The following is a 16,506-nucleotide window of genomic DNA, read 5'->3' as shown; positions in this document are numbered from 1 at the left end:
GTCCCCAGAAGAGAGACAAACTGGGAATTATAGGCTGGTTAGTTTAACGTCTGTTGTAGGTATAATGTTAGAATCCGTCATCAAGGAGGAAATAGCGAGGCATCTTGAGGGGAATTGCTTGATAGAGCAGACGCAGCACGGTTTCGTTAAGGGGAAGCTGTGTCTGACAAATTTATTGGAGTTCTATGAGGATGTGTCTAGGGCGGTGGATAGAGGAGAGCCGGTGGACGTGGTCTTTCTTGATTTTCAGAAGGCGTTTGACAAGGTACCTCACAAGAGGTTATTGCAGAAGGTAAGGGGGCATGGAGTTGGGGGTAGGGTGTTAGCGTGGATAGAGGATTGGTTGTCAAATAGGAGGCAGAGAGTGGGGGTTAATGGGTGCTATTCGGATTGGCGGTTGGTGACTAGTGGAGTGCCCCAGGGGTCAGTGTTGGGGCCTTAGCTATTTACCATTTATATAGATGATCTGGAGGAGGGAACCGAGTGTATGGTGTTGAAATTTGCTGATGACACCAAGATTGGTGGAACGGCAAATTGCGCAGAGGGTGTGGTTGAGGGTGAGATAGAGTTGAGGAGGAACTTCTTCACTCAAAGGGTGGTGAATCTCTGGAATTCTCTGCCCGTTGAAGTGGTGGAGGCTGCCTCGCTAAATATTTTTAAGACGCGGGTTGATGGGTTTTTGATAAGCAAGGGGATTAGGGTTATGGGGAGAGGGCGGGAATGTGGAACTGAGCCACAACAGATCAGCCATGACCTTATTGAATGGCGGGGCAGGCTCGAAGGGCTAGATGGCCTACTCCTGCTCCTATTTCTTATGTTCTTCTGTAAACAAGATCTAAGCTGACAAGAGAAGGCATTGGGCTTCATCTGATACTTGACCTTAGCCAAAAGGCCGAGAAGTGATAGTTCCACCACCTGTGGCAGCTAGAATACATCTGCACTTTAAGGGGTGCAGACTGACTTTAAGCTTTAAACTCATGCTGCTGAGCATGCAGCAAATCAGCAACAACTTTACGCTGGGCTGCACACCACAATCATCAAAGAGAGTAGGCAGTGAAACCTTTGTGTATTGCCCGCATCACCTCAATCAGAGTAACAGAGCATCGCAATCCCCCAGCCACATACCAACCCTATTCAATTTTTTGCACAACAGTTAATATGAGCTGAATCTTACTTCTGTTGCATTATTCATAATTGCAAGAAGGTTATGACTTTGAGCAAGATAAACCAACTTGATATTTGCTTAAGAAAGAAAGCATTAAAAAAAGATATAACTACAAATGAAATCTGATGTGTGGCTCTGAATATATACAAGATGTTAGTATCAATCACCTTAAAAATTTCAGTTTAACGAGATGAGCCGGGGGTATGAATTACTGCCTAACTTGCCTTGGACCAGTCCAAATGTTGACACATTCTTCCAGCAATTATGACTATTATGCTGTTGTAAATAAATTACAAATATAGCAGCAGTGGTACAACAGTAGGTGGCTTCCTCGGGTTGTAAGAACCTTGAGTTGAAGTCGGCGTGTTCCTAAAAGATGAAAGCACATCAGCAGTTGCAAAGTGCAGCTATTAATGAAAATGGATCTATCCTGCATTAATACAAGATTGCATTGTATTTGCATTTACAAGCCACTCAATATCTCTTGTAACAGCTCTCTCTTTATTCACATACATATTTGCCCATTTGAATGCTCTGTAAAGACATGCTCAGTGCTGCGTGCTGCACCTGACAAAGATTCTCTTTCTTTGCACACAAAGAATATGCGACACCACACACGTAGCATTGAAATGAGTCACAATGAATGGGGGCTATCTGTCCTCACTGAATCTTTCAGCGTGCTTTTCAGATGTCAAATGCTTTTTCTATAACAATTGCTATACCGCTGAATTCCTGATTAAACCATTCCTCCTGAATATTGAGAGAACAGTGAGGATGGCCTCTGCTAATTGACAAAAAGCAGGTTAGACGCCTCACTCTCACTGGGGAGCTGCTGTCTGTGCGGTATTACCACAGGCAAGATTTAACTCATCACTTATTATTCAGTTAATAATTCAGCTGGTATCCAAATAGTAGACATGTTCCCCTATCTGAACGCTGCAGACACATTTCGCAACCTGCAATCCTGTCTTCAGATCAACACAATTCTAATCAATTGTGCCTAACCTTTTTTTTAAAGACTTAAAAGTATTCAATTTATTTTTAGTGAGTCATCTCCTCTCCCAAATAGAAATATTACCCAGAGGACAGAATGAGACAACAAGATGCAGGGACATTTCAATAAGTAACTATGGATTTAATTGCACAGAGACTGTGGCAGGATTCTCCCCCTCGCTGTGGTGCTCACGCTGTGCAGGAGCCGGGGGAAACAACAGTGGGGGGGATGGGGATGCTATATCGAAGTCGCAAGTCTACCAGGCGATTTGTTTAGCATAATCCAGCTCTGCGCCGGAAATCGCCACAGAGTTGATTATCATATTGAGAAATGAAGATTTCAAAATGATTAGCGGGTCTGGAATGGAGTTCTCTGGGCCGGCTAGCATCTCCACCCCACATCAGGATTGGTTCCCTCCAGCAGTGTTTACAACTCTTCCCCACTAACGGGGAATAGGTGTCCTGACCTCGCTGGAGGCAACAAAGGCTATTGAAGCCCCCCCCTACTCCTGGGAGGTCAGGTGTAAGGAGGGGTGCCCCTTGAACAGTGCCAGCCTGGCACCCTGGCACTGCCCAAGGGGCACAGTGGCACTGCCCACCAGGGTGGGGTCTACTGGGGGGGCCTATTTGTGGGGACATCAGTGGGGGGGGAGGGGGGGAACCTGCTGCCACTCCGCAATCAGGATCACTGGTAGAGGGAGGAGGCGATCAGATTTGGCCATTGAGGTGGAGGGGGGTTGAGGCTGTCCAGGTGAGCATCTGGGCTGTCTATGTGGTGGGGATCAGGACTGGTCATCAGGATGGGGGAGGGGGTTGGAGAAATTAGGGCTGGCCAGGTTGGGTGGTGGGATGTGACATGGGGGCTGGCCCATGGAGGTCCAGGGGGCTTATGAGTGAGGAGTGAGTGTGGAGGGGGAGGGTGTGTGGTGGGAGGATCAGAAGGCCAGTGATGGGGAGTTGTGGGGGGAGCAGACCAGTGATCAGGAGGGTGCCATTAGAGAGTCACTGTGCATGCGCCAATCTCCACACCGTCAGATTAGCACATGCGCAATGGCCCGCTCAGCACAATGCTGCCAGCCTCCGGGGCGGGAAAAGGTCCCGTCCCCTGCTTTCCAGAGGGAATCACACTGTGGCACTCCACATTGCTCAGAGTGTCAGAGATTCTCTCTGCTGCAAGTGGGAAATGCTGCTGTTTTCCTCTACATTGGGCACTTAGATTTTGTTGGAAAAATTCCTGTCAACAGGGAGATTAGTCTCAAGAGAATAGTACAACTCCACCAGGGAATATTATTGGTCATTTCCACTGCCAGAGAATCACACCAGTGCGATTAAAGGGTTGGATCTTCCACCACTTTGCTACTTGGTTTTTGGGATAAAAAGGAAAATGGTAGTGATGACAGGTAATGCCACATTCTCACTCAGAGAATCAGTAGATGTGGAATGGATACAGCACCAAATTAGGCCATTCCACTCATCGGAGGCTATTCTCCCTAAAAAATTCTAAAAGTGTCAAATTCACATAAAAATTGGAATAAATCCTGCTCGTTTTTTCTGTGGGACTTTCATAGTGAATTTCCCACACTGAGTGCACTGTAAGGTGCACTTGAATTAATGTCATTAAAAATCAGGGGCAGGGCCTATTCCTGCTCGAGAGGCCAGCAGCAGAGCACTGAGCAGGCCACTGTCCATGTGCTGATCTGCCAGGGCTGAGACTGGCGCATGCAGAGTAGCTCCCACACTGCTGGCCTCCTGATCACTGGCCAGCCTGATCACTGGCCAGTCCCATGACCCCTGCCACGCTGCCTTTGCCGATCCCCCAGGCCCCAATTGCTGGGCTCCCGGAGATGTCTGGGCCAACCTCGACAACTCCCTCCCCCCCCCACACCCCCCAGCCTGCCTGAATCTCACACCCCACCCATCTCCGGCTGCACTGACCCCCCCAGACTTGCAGCCCCAACACCCCAATACACAACACCAATTGCTAGCCTTCCTCCCTCTGTCACCAAGCCCAACTTTAGAGTGGCATTGGGACTGCCCCCCACCCCCACTGATCTCCCCCTCGAGACCCTTCCCCCTGAAGTCCCTGTCCCCTCTGGCCACCCACCTCTGGCATTGCCCAAAGCCTGATGGGCACTGCAACGGTGCCCTTCCCCCCAACCCCATGCCAGCATGGTCAGACTGCTCGCTACCTTATGGGGAACTGTTGTAAACCCTGCTGGAATAAAACACTCCTGGCGGGAGTGGGTGAAGAGGTGAATGGGTCCAATCCCAGGCCCGCTGAAAGGATGGAAATCAGCATTCAAATAATTTATTCAGCTCTGTGCTGATTCATATGTTCTCTTACATCCTTGTGTGGGCAGCATCATAATCAGTCCCATATTAAAGCCATGGGTGGAATTCTCTGGCTGTTCATTCCAGCCGGATTCTCCGGTCCCGCGGCAATGAACGGAGATTTGGCTGAGCGCCAAATTCTCTGTCCTTCCCTGCAGCAACAGTGGGATGTGAACAGTTGGGGAATTCTGGCCTATTCTGACCCTTAAACTACAGCACCCTGATGTCTTTATCCCATGTATTTCAAGTTATTCTAGTTTACCATATCCATTTACTTCATTATTATTGCTCAATCTCCCCCCTTCAGATCTCAGTTCAAAGCTCAGGTAGCCTAGAAACCTTAATAATCCTTCTACATCTCGAGCACTGTTGTCAGAGGAGTGTTAGGCTCTGTCGCTCCAGATAAACACTGTTGATGTGGAGGTTGTTCTGGCATCTGTGTATCTTTTCATCCTCTGTTTTTCTTTCCTTGGTATTGATCCGCACTTTGTCGATTCCGCTGTTATGGTGATGGGTTGGTGTTATTCTGTCCATTTCTTGAGGACAGGACAAACCATGTGCTCATCACAATGTCATTTTTTTTCCTCTTCTTCCGTCATTGTGTGAATTGTCCTGATATCGTCTGTGACAGGAGATGGCCATTTCTGTCCTGAGGATGGTTGCTTGCGTTTAGCTGTGTAATTTGCTATTGGCACTGGATGGTTGCCATTTAGTTCCAGTGTGGTGAGTGGCACTGTCATGCTGGCTAGGAGTTGAAGTGTTTGCTCTGTTGTCGCAGTGTTGGCCTCATCAACAATCATCAGAGCCGAAGGTTGAGACATATTTGTTGTTGGTTGCTTTCGCTTCTATTTTCAACAGAAGGTGTCATGGTAACCATCTGAGTGGTTGGCCGTTCTGGCCATTGAGGGCTTTCCGGCATCTGTAATGAAAATGAACATAGAACAGTACAGCACAGTACAGGCCCTTCGGCCCTCGATGTGCCGAGCTATGTCCAAACCCAAGATCAAGCTATCCCACTCCCTATCATTCTGGTTTGTTCCATGTACCTATCCAATAACCGCTTGAAAGTTCCTAAAGTGTCCGACTCCACTATCACAGCAGGCAGCGCATTCCACACCCCAACCACTCCAAGAGTAAAGAATCTACCTTAGACACCCCTCCTATATCTCCCACCATGAACTTTATAGTTATGCCGCCTAATAACAGCTACATCCACCTGAGGAAATAGTCTCTCCTATTGCTAAGGGTGCTTTGCAAAGAGGGAAGAAAGTTCAAAACTGAAGACCTAGCCAGGATACTCTTTCTTGTTTCAGCTCTCGGGAACTTGCAGTGGTTCTGTCATTTGAGCAGATTTGGGATTACATAGGCATCTCTGCTCAAGAGAGAAGACCGCTCACAACTATTAACATCAGCTTAAAGGTTTGTTTACTGCACACCTTAGTGGTTTCAGAATCATGTCTACGGCTAGAAGTCGGATTCCTCCAGGCTCATAGAGTGGTGCTCTGTTTGTGAACAGAACTCCCACTTACCTGACGAAGGGACAGCGCTCCGAAAGCTAGTGGCTTTTGCTACCAAATATTCCTGTCGGACTTTAACCTGGTGTTGTAAGACTTCTTACTGTGTTGTTTGAAGTCAGAGGACTCATAGCCAAGGTTCTTTGTGTGGTAGACCATATCACTGACTCCCATGTCCAATGTAATGTTTGTGAAATGGCCGCAATCCAAAATATCCACATCCCAATTTGAAAATCTAGGATCTTTGACCTCGTCTAAGAAGCATGTCATGTCCTCTTAGCGCGCAGTCTAAAACTCATGAATCATCTTTGGGTCTTCTGTTCAGAGATTTTGGCCTTGCAGAGTTGGCCGATGTGTTTAATTCTGTTATACTGAAAGCCTTGGGCTGAATTTGCAGTACATTGATCTCATCAGCGGGGGCGCTTCACTCCATAGCGCTGATTTTTCCACTGATTGGTTAGGATTTTGGTTCCCTTGGCTTGGAGTGGCCTCATTTCTGTGGTGTTTAACTCATTGAGCAGTAGGGGAGCTTCCTTTGAAACACAATTAACTTTCCTCTCTTAAAATGGCCTTTACTGCACATGGAGATCAGACAGCCTAACAATTTCTCGAGGGTGAGATCTTCCTTCACTTACAGTGTATTTGAGAATGCATCATCCATGAGTCCTATAGCTATTCTATTCCTGAGTCCAGATTTTAGTTATCCCTATTCACAGCTTACAGCCAATCTGTACACATCATTAATGTATGAGTCAACAGGGTCTCTAGACTGCTAGATATGCTTATTCAATTTATTCCTTTCTAGGAATTTGTTACTTCATCATTTCAAATAAGCAATGAATGAATTTAGTAGATAATTCATTGATTCCCTGACTCACAATAATCGGGTTCACTATCAGGCCAATTAATAAAGCAGTGTGTTAACTTGTTCAGCGGCTGTCGTTTAATCCAGACTTGAAGCAATCGCGTGTCTCAGGAACTTTTTTCTCCAAAATCCCTATTTACGTAATTGAGCCTTGGACAAGTCCAAATTGATCTTTAAGTGTGGATTTCTGACCCGTGGCTAAAATATTTTGAACTGTAGGTTCAGCCTTAAGAAGTTGCTGAAATTCAAAATGGTACCACCACTCTGCAGTGGGTTAGCTGTACATATTTATTAACTACAAGAACTATTTACAGAGTAAAGGGTTCAAGCTAGAAGCTTCCTTCATATTTGTTTGTGCACACTTGGCTCACCCCTAAGTGCAGGTCATGTGTTCTCTTAGATCACTGTGTGGGCAATACTATACTCAGTCCCAAGTTAGCTCTACGTGTACCTAACACACCTTATAGTACACCTCTGCAGAGACCGTGCCTGCTGCTGGCACCAGAGTCTCAGAATCATGGAACAGCCCAAACCACAGGTAAGTAATGTGGAATGGGAGGAGGGAGGAGTAGAGGTTTCACAGGACAGGGGTCTTGGAGAATCAGGTATTGGGGGGTCAGGAGCAAGGACATGGGCTGCCTATCAGCAGAATCTCTGTTACCACTAACCAGAAATTGAACTGGACCAGACAAGCAAACGTGCCTACAATAGCAAGTCAGAGGCAAGTCATTTTGCAGCACAATTCCTGATTCCACAAAGCCATTCTATCACCTTCAAGGCACAAGTAGGCAGTCTGAAAGAATCCTGAATGAATTAAGTACCTACAACACTCAAGAAGTTCAATACCATCCACATAGTGGTCAGCAACACTGTCTCACAGTGCCAGGCACCAGGATTCGATTCCTGCCTTGGGTCACTGTTAGTGTGGAGTTCGAACGTTCTTCCCATGTCTGCGTGGGTTTCCTCTGGGTGCTCCAGTTTCCTCCCACACTCAGAAAGACATGCTGATCAGTGTACCTGAACAGGTGCCAGAGTGTGGCAACCAGGGGGTTTTCACTGTAACTTCATTGCAGTGTTAATGTAAGCCTACTTATGACACTAATAAATAAACTTTAAAAGCATCCAGGACAAAGCTTGCTTGAATGATCTAACTTCACCTGATTTTGGTTGAATGGGTAAATGTCCCTCACATAATCCTCCTTGCTTTCAGAAAGCAGCAGGAGAAACATTTCACTGGCCTGTAACATAGGCTTTCCCTGTCAAACTAATTTGTCGCACTACAAAAGAATAAGTGAACAGTAGTTATGACACAATGGGTGGGATTTTATGGCCTCGCTCGCCTCAAAACCATAAAATCCCATCCAAGTTCAACAGACCTTTCCATGGTTCGCCCCTCACCCACTCCAATTCCCAAGGTGGGGTGGTGAAATTCCAGCCAATATAGATTTTAAAATACTTACTGAACTATTTCCTCAAATCAGGAGAAAACAACAAAGGGCTTCAATGGTTGTTTGATTCTGTGGCAGTTCTTTTACACTAAACACCCACACCCACTTCCTGGCTCAACCCTTCACTCTCTGAAGATTTCAGACAGCCTTCCCAATTTGAACATGAGGGCTGATGAAGAATTGTCCAGTACTTGCAACAGCCCAGAGATAACCAGTCCGTCAAAAGGTTTTTTAGGAATATAAGAGCAGAAGTAGGCCATTCGGTCCCTCAAGCCTGCTCAGCCATTTAACTAGATCATGGTCAATCTTCGACCACACCTTCCCACACCCTGCCCATTTCCCTGATGTCAGTGGTATCTAGAAATCTATTGATCGTTGCTTTGAACATACTCAATGATTGAACCTCCACAACCCTTTGGGGTGGAGAATTCCAAAGGTTCACCACCCTCTGAATGATAGGATTCCTCCTTCTCTCAATCCTAGGTGGCTTGCCCGTTATTCAGAGATTGTGTTCCCTGGTCTAGACGTCCCAACCAAGGGAAACATCTTTCCTGCATCTACCCTGTTGAGTGTTGTAAGAACTGTACACACTTCAGCGAGGTTCCCTCGCTTTCTTCTAAACTCAAAAGAATACAGTCCCAGTCTCCTCAATCTTTGCTTCGCAAACAATACTGCCATTCATGGGATTAATCTGGTGAACTCTGAAGACTCAAAAATGGATAGAATGCTCATCAATTTATACCCCATCATCTAGTTGAATGCTATGGATCCAAGTACACATTTAGTCTAAGATGTGGCTATGATTATGGACCAGGTCCTCCATGTGGTGTACGATCAGTTAATAAAACCTGGACTCAGATACATTAGAGGTCTTGGGCTTCACTCATGAGACCAATACACTTTTCTCAGAAGCTACCTGTAGCTGAGTACAGGAAGATTTGACCCAAAATGGAAGAACTATTCTCAAAGATGAGGAAGGTGCTTTCAGTAACAGTGGGCAGGATTTTCTGGTCCTTCACACAAGCAGATCTACCAGTCCCATTGAAAGTGAACCCAGCTGAGGGTTCCTTGGCAGGGAGATGGGTGAGCCACACAAAACCCCATAGACCTCAGTGGGACCAGAAGATCCCACCAATGGCCAATGACGAGCTGCCTCCAGTGCTGGAAATACGGCCCAGGGAAAATCCCACCCAATATGTTGGTGATTCCATTTTCTTCTGTCAAGTACTGCAGATGAAACTCAATTATTTGTCCTCAGGTACATAAGCAGCTTCCATTATCGACAAAATTAGAAGATTGACCAGCCAAGAAATAGGAAAGGAAACAATGTTTACATCCCCAGATTTTTCCAAAGCACTTTAAAATTAATGAATTAGTTTACAATGTGGTCACCTTTTTATGTAGAAACACATGTCAGCCAATCTGTACACAGTGAGGTCCCCAAAAAAGCAACTAGATGAACCACAGACAATCTGGTTTCAGTTGAAATATGAACAGGACACCCCTTTTAAAATATTAGGCTTTTATTTTCACTGTAGAAGTAGGTTTAAGGTCACACCCAAAAACTAGCACCTCTGATAAAGCAGGACTTCCTCGGTAGTGCACTAAAGTACCAGCTCGGATCCCAGAGTAGGGCTTGGGCTAAGTTTAAGTTTATTTTATTAGTGTGACAAGTAAGGCTTACATTTATGAAGTTACTGTGAAAATCCCCTAGTCACCACATTCCGGCACCTGTTCAGGTACACTGAGGAAGAATTTAGCATGACAAGTGCACCTAACCAGCAAGCCTTTCGGACTGTGGTCACCACACGACCGAAGGATGTGGAGGCTTTGGAAAGGGTACAGAAAAGATTTACCAGGATGGTGCCTGGTATGGAGGGCATTAGCTATGAGGAGAGGTTGAAGAAACTTAGTTTGTTCTCACTGGAGCGACAGAGGTTGAGGGGACAACCTGATAGAAGTCTACAAGATTATGAGGGGCATGACGCAGTGGATGCAGTCAATTACTAGGCGGCATAGGTTTAAGATGCAAGGGGCAATGTTTAAAGGAGATGTTCGAGGCAAGTTTTTTTACACAGGAGATGGTGGGTGCCTGGAACTCGTTGCTGGGGGAAGTAGTGGAAGCAGATACAATAGTGACTTTTAAGAGACGCCTTAACATATACACAAATAGGATGGGAATAGAGGGATATGGTCCCCGGGAGGGTAGGGAGTTTTAGTTCAGTTAGGCAGCATAGTTGGTGCAGGCTTGGAGGGCAGAAGGACCTACTGCTATGCTGCAATTTTCTTTGTTCTTTGAAACCGGAGCACCCGGAGGAAACCCACACAGACGCAGGGAGAACGTGTAGATTCAACACACAGTGACACAAGCCAGGAATCGAACCCGAGTCCCTGGTGCTGTGAGGCAGCAGTGCTAACCACTGTGCCACCATGCCACCTTAATAGCTCTTTCACTCAGAAACGGGAGCATGATTGTTAAGCCATGATTAGCTGTCCATCTCAAATCATCAATGGTCTTATCCAGTATATTTGTTCTTTAATTAGAAATCAGGCACATTTCTACCTGGCTTTAAACAATTCCGAGCACAATTTTAAGTATTTGACAAAGCACCAGTTGGTACATTTAACAATTGGTGGGTAGGCCTGATGTGGCCTTCTGTTCATAATTTGAAGGGAGGAAGGCCTGGCTGCAAGACGGACAATATTGGAGCAGTATGAAAGAAAGAGTTGGCACTGTGCAAACCAGTCAAAAAAATCTAGACTTAATTTGAGCTCAGATCAAGCAGATCATATCGAAAGCTACAGGAGTGCCACAATGCATTAAAGCAGCTACCCTTTAACAATGGCTCACATTCTATCTTAATAATGTATACTGAGGCATTTTCTGGTCAGAAATCCTTCAAGACAGGAATGACCAGGGCCCTAATTTTAGCTCCTATAGTGTTTTGTTGCCAGTGAGTGTTACTCCAGGAATTAGGTTAACACAGACCTCAGAAATAGTTGAAATCCAGCCTGCTGGGTTCCAGGTACAAAGAGCCAGGGCATCATTAGCCCTGAAATGATGCATTTTCACGAACCTCATTAGTGAGCACAAAAGGTATTTATTTACAAGAAGTGGACAGCAGCTGCATGGGCTATAGCTAGCTCCCATGGTGTCCCAGTAGCTCATCTTAATAGCTTGAAAGATACACTTCTCTTTCTTGAGGTAAACCCCAGTTTTCTGAAATCACTTTGACATCTCTTCTAAGTTTGCAAGGTGCTCACCCTTATAACCGGTTATAAGGATATCCTCAAGGATATCCAGTTATAAGGATATCCTCAAGGTACATTACAACTTGCAGTAGCCCCTGTAGCAGACTCTCCACTGTCCTTTGGAATATCCACATGCCAAAGGCATGCCAAAAGGCAGATGTGTGTACTAGAATAGGTCATTATGTGTACTTATCATGACATACTCCCAAAAAGTGCCATTGAATTCAAGATGCTTTGTGTAAGATTGACCTCCTGCCAGTTTGCATACAGGTCTTCAGTTCCTGGAATTGGGTACTTATCCAGCTTGGTGGCCTGATTAACTGTTAACTTATAATCACCACAAATACAGATGGTCTTGTCCAGTTTCAATATGGGGACTGTTGATGCTGCCCATTCAAGAACAGAACTAGCTGAATAACGGTTAGTTATTCCAACCTATTTAGCTCAGTGTGCACTTTCTCTTATCAGGCATATGGTCCCAGCCTTACCTAAAGAATCAGGGTGTTTCCTCTGGGTCCACATAAATTTTGTAATTTAACTAATTAACAGCCTTGAATTTGTCTATGTCATCATAGAATGTGCTCACATATTTTATCAGTCTGAATAATCCTTCCTATACCTGAAAAATCTCAGTCCAGTTCAACTTGAATTCTTGGGTTGAGGTCGTGGCCAAGATGCTTAATCCTTTACCCATTGCTATTATCACTGGGAGTTGGGTGGACTGTTGTCCAGAGCTTACAGATACCAATGTGTGCCTTTTATTTTTATTGCACCTCCCTTATAAGGCTTCAACTTGGCAGAGGTGCTCTTCAAGTTCAATGGCTGGACTCCCTCTCTTAAGTACTGAAATGTATGCTCGCCCATCACAGTGGCTGATGCCCCGCATCCACTTGCATCTTAAGAGACTTCCCATTGACCAAGAACATTACAGTAATAGGGATTATCTTGCCTGTATTTTGATTAAAGAGAGTGAATACCAGAATCATTGGTGCTGGGCTCTTCCAATTGTATACTTATAAATTCTTAGTTGATCGATTGCTCAGTGATTTTTGACTTAGCTCTGCACTGTTTTATCAATAAAATAATAAAAACACTTAAGCTTCCATAAACCGACATGATTCAGGAGAGTGGTTGCCTCCATATCAGCAACATTCCCCTTTAAGCATTATTGACTGACTGCCTATTGTGTACTTGTTTTTTTGGTGGCTGAAATTGTTCCTACTACGCAGATGCTCCAGTGGTTTTGGCGCCACAGTTGGTTGCAAGTTCTGTCCTAACTGGTTAATTGTACCATTTAGTATGCTCTGCAACTCTTATGCACCTTTTTCAGCACTTTCCAGTGACAGCCAGTGCTATCTCCATTGCTTGTTAACAATTTATTTTGATGGCTGTAAGAAGACTGTGTTGAATAGCATTGCTGTTCATGTCACAAACTAACCTATCCTGTAACATGTCAATTAGGGTGGCTCCAAAATCACAATACTCTGATAATTGCTGCAGTTTAGCAACGCAAGTTGCATTCAATTCACCTGGGGTTCTCACCCTCAAATTAAATTTGAACCTCTGGAGTGTGACTGTGGGTTGATGTTGCAATTGAGCCTTCACTAAATTCACAAGCTTTTTGAATGATTTAGAGTCAGGTGTTTGGGCTGTAAGACAGTGCATAAGGTTATAGATCTTAGTTCCACAATAACATAGGAGAATTGCTATGTGTTTCGCCTCCTTCCCTATTTCCTTTGCTTGGAGATAGAATCATAGAGCCTTACAGTGCAGAAAGAGGCCCCATGGCCCATCGATAATACCAAAGATGTTCAACGTACTGTATCCAGTCCTCTGTCGAGGGGTCAAATGTGTCTATTTGCCCAAAGGCAGGCATTCTGGTGAGTACTCTTAAAATACGATATTCACGGGTGTTGAATCAGAAGCAGTGTCAAGAATAAACTATCCTTGTCGCCAGGTATAATGATGTACTTTCACAGATTTCATTAGTGAACACCAAAAGTATTTATTAATAAGAATTGTACAGCATCTGCATGGGCTGCAGCTAGCTCCCAAAATATCTCTGTCAAGGAGCCTTTCTCCCCATTGGATAATCCCACACCCTGAGTCCCGAATGGCATGTAGGCAAGGTGACCCTTATTCTGCTGTGTTGCCCTTAAAGGGACAACAAGCCACACAATCCCTCAAAACTAATTTTTTGCAACATCTTTAGGTCTGTCACCAGCTGGTCCTTTAAAGGGCCATTGGTTAGATTAATATTTCAGGTCCCCTACCAGACAAAAAGGATTTCAATGTCTGGATAGAAAGCTCAACAAGGAGAAAAAGGATGACATTCATTCACAGGTGGACCCAGTTCATCAGAAAGCTATGAAATAAAGAATGGGATTCAACTGAACAAGATAGGTATGAACCTTTCTTCTGCCAATAAGAAGGAAGTACCCAGGACTTTTTTTAAATTTATTTATTAGTGTCACAAATAGGCTTACATTAACACTGCAATGAAGTGACTGTGGAAATCCCCTAGTCGCCACACTCCAGTGCCTATTCAGATACACTAAGGAAGAATTTAGCATGGCCAATGCACCTAATTAGCTCGTTTTTTGGACTGTGGGAGGAAAGTGCAGCACCCGGAGGAAACCCATGCAGACACAGGGAGAATGCTACTCCACACAGATAGTGACTCAAGCCAGGAATCAAACCCAGGTCTCTGGCTCTGTGAGGCAGTAGTGCTAACCACTGTGCCACCATGCCACCCTATGGGCTTAGGCTGGGAAATGAAACACACACCCCACAAAATAAACCCAATTGTCAACAGTGAATATAACAACTCACCTGCTCAGGTGAAGTCACCAGAAAAAAAAGCATAACATTGCACCAAATTTTCTGAGGATCTTATGAAGTTTTCTCCACAAACATTAGAATTGGCAATGCAGTGCCTCAAGTGGAAATCCTGAGCTTTAGCCCCATGGCTGGGAAATTCCTTATAGCTCTTTCTGCTTTGCTACAGCACTGCACTCCCTTCTGTCAGGTGAAGTAATGCCGGCAGATTTGGAGCAGCACTAAGGAGTATGTGGCTCTCTTCTTCTTAGCAATCTGTGAAGCCTCAGCTCCTTCCAAGACTTTTTGTAAGGTGTCCATGTGCTACGCATACTGTGTTCTTCCCCCACCACTGTTTCCCATGCATGTCTCCCTTCATTCTAATATTGTCCGGAATGTTGTGCACTAGGTAAACAATTGGACTTTGGGTATATCTTGGCTGGAGAATCATCGTCAAGCATCAAGAGAGCAGTTTAAAGTCATAATCTACTGACACAGGAGCAAGAATGGAGTCCCCCACCCCAGTGAAGGTGACTGACTTCTGTCAGTCAGAGGATTTGAAAGGGGTCTTCCCACACTTGCAGTTCTTAGAGGGAGAAAGGGGGATCCCTTCTGCAGAAAGGAGTGCGATTGGGATTTAGAAGCCTGCCAGGTGTCCAGGGGCATGGAGATTAAAGTGACCAGGCCACACTAAAGTTTTCACAGTCCATACAGCAGAATGAAGACTTGACTAGAGAGCTGCCTGAAATCACCACGCCAAAGATAATCTTCAGAATATCCAGCGCTGGAAGGGGCAATCCAGCCACTAGACCCCAATCCCAGGAGAGATGGTCAGTTCAACCCCTTGTCCCCACCCCAACCCAACCCAACCCAACACCCAGAACCCTTCGGGGACCTTACCTCTGTGTCCTTGCAGCGGCAAAGTAGCACATGTTTACTGAACTTACCTTCTTGACCCCGTCAGGATCCAACGCTCCAGCACGAGAGGGGGGCGGGGAAGGCGCTCCAGCACGAGGGGGCGGGGGGAGGAGGAAATCCGGCACGAGGCGGGGCGGGGGGGAATGCGAGGCAGTCGGGCACGACTGCAAACAATACAGCCAAAAGGTACATTGGCAAAGCCACTCTAATAGGCTATTGGTGTCTCTGAATAAAGACATTGCCGAATTATAGTCCAAGAAATTTCAACTGAAAAAAGACAGAGATGTTGCTGTAGGCACTTGAATCTAGTGATTAAATCATCTTGATTAAAATTGTCTATAAAGGTTCCATTATCAACCCCAAGAGAAGATAAGTCTGGCCGCATGAAATAAAAATAAATCAGCCCAACTTTACTTTGTTTAGGCGCTTTGCTCATAAGGATTGATTATGAAATTCTTTGCAAAAAGCAACAAAAAGCTTTTGAGGGAAATTAAGAGAGCACTGGAAACAGCAAAGGTTATGGAGCCCAACAACATCCCAGCAATAGTAGTGAAGACCTTAGCTCCAGAGCTACCCAAAGCTCTGTTTCGGTATAGCTACCAAATTGGCATCTACCTAAAAATGTGGAAATTTGCCCATAAATGTCCTAACCACAAGTAACAGGACACATGTAACCCAGCTAATCTTTATTCTCAGTCTACAGCCCAAGTGATGGGAAGAATTACCAACAGTCTGATCAAGCTGCACTTTTCATTGATAGCCTGCTCAACAATGCTCAGTTTTGAGTTTTACTGGGACTACTTAGCTGTGGACCTCATTATCAACCTGATCTAAACCTGAACAAAAGAGCTGAATTTCAGATACTTGTGGTCTTGGAATCTGAACATCACAGTCCTAGGACATCGCTCCCGGAGTTTCTCAGGGCAGCAGTCTCAGCTCAACCAGCTTCATTCAGCTGCTTTATCAATGACTTCCCATCCATCATAATGTCTGAAGTGGAGGATTCCTTGATGAATGCACAGTGTTTAGTTATGTCATTGATTCCCCGATAATGAAGCAGTCCATGCTCGCATGCAGCATGACAACATCCAGGCTTCAGCTGATGTGGCATGTAACTCTCAAGCTATACAAAAGTGACAGATCATGGGCATCTCCAACAACATAGAATCCAACCAGCTTTGACCATCAACAGCATCACTATCA

The sequence above is a fragment of the Carcharhinus amblyrhynchos genome, chromosome 2 (assembly GCF_965287045.1).
Source record: "Carcharhinus amblyrhynchos chromosome 2, sCarAmb.v2.hapA, whole genome shotgun sequence".
Taxonomy (NCBI): Eukaryota; Metazoa; Chordata; class Chondrichthyes; order Carcharhiniformes; family Carcharhinidae; genus Carcharhinus; species Carcharhinus amblyrhynchos.
The sequence above is the reverse complement of the archived record's forward strand: the minus strand, read 5'-3'. Positions refer to the sequence as shown.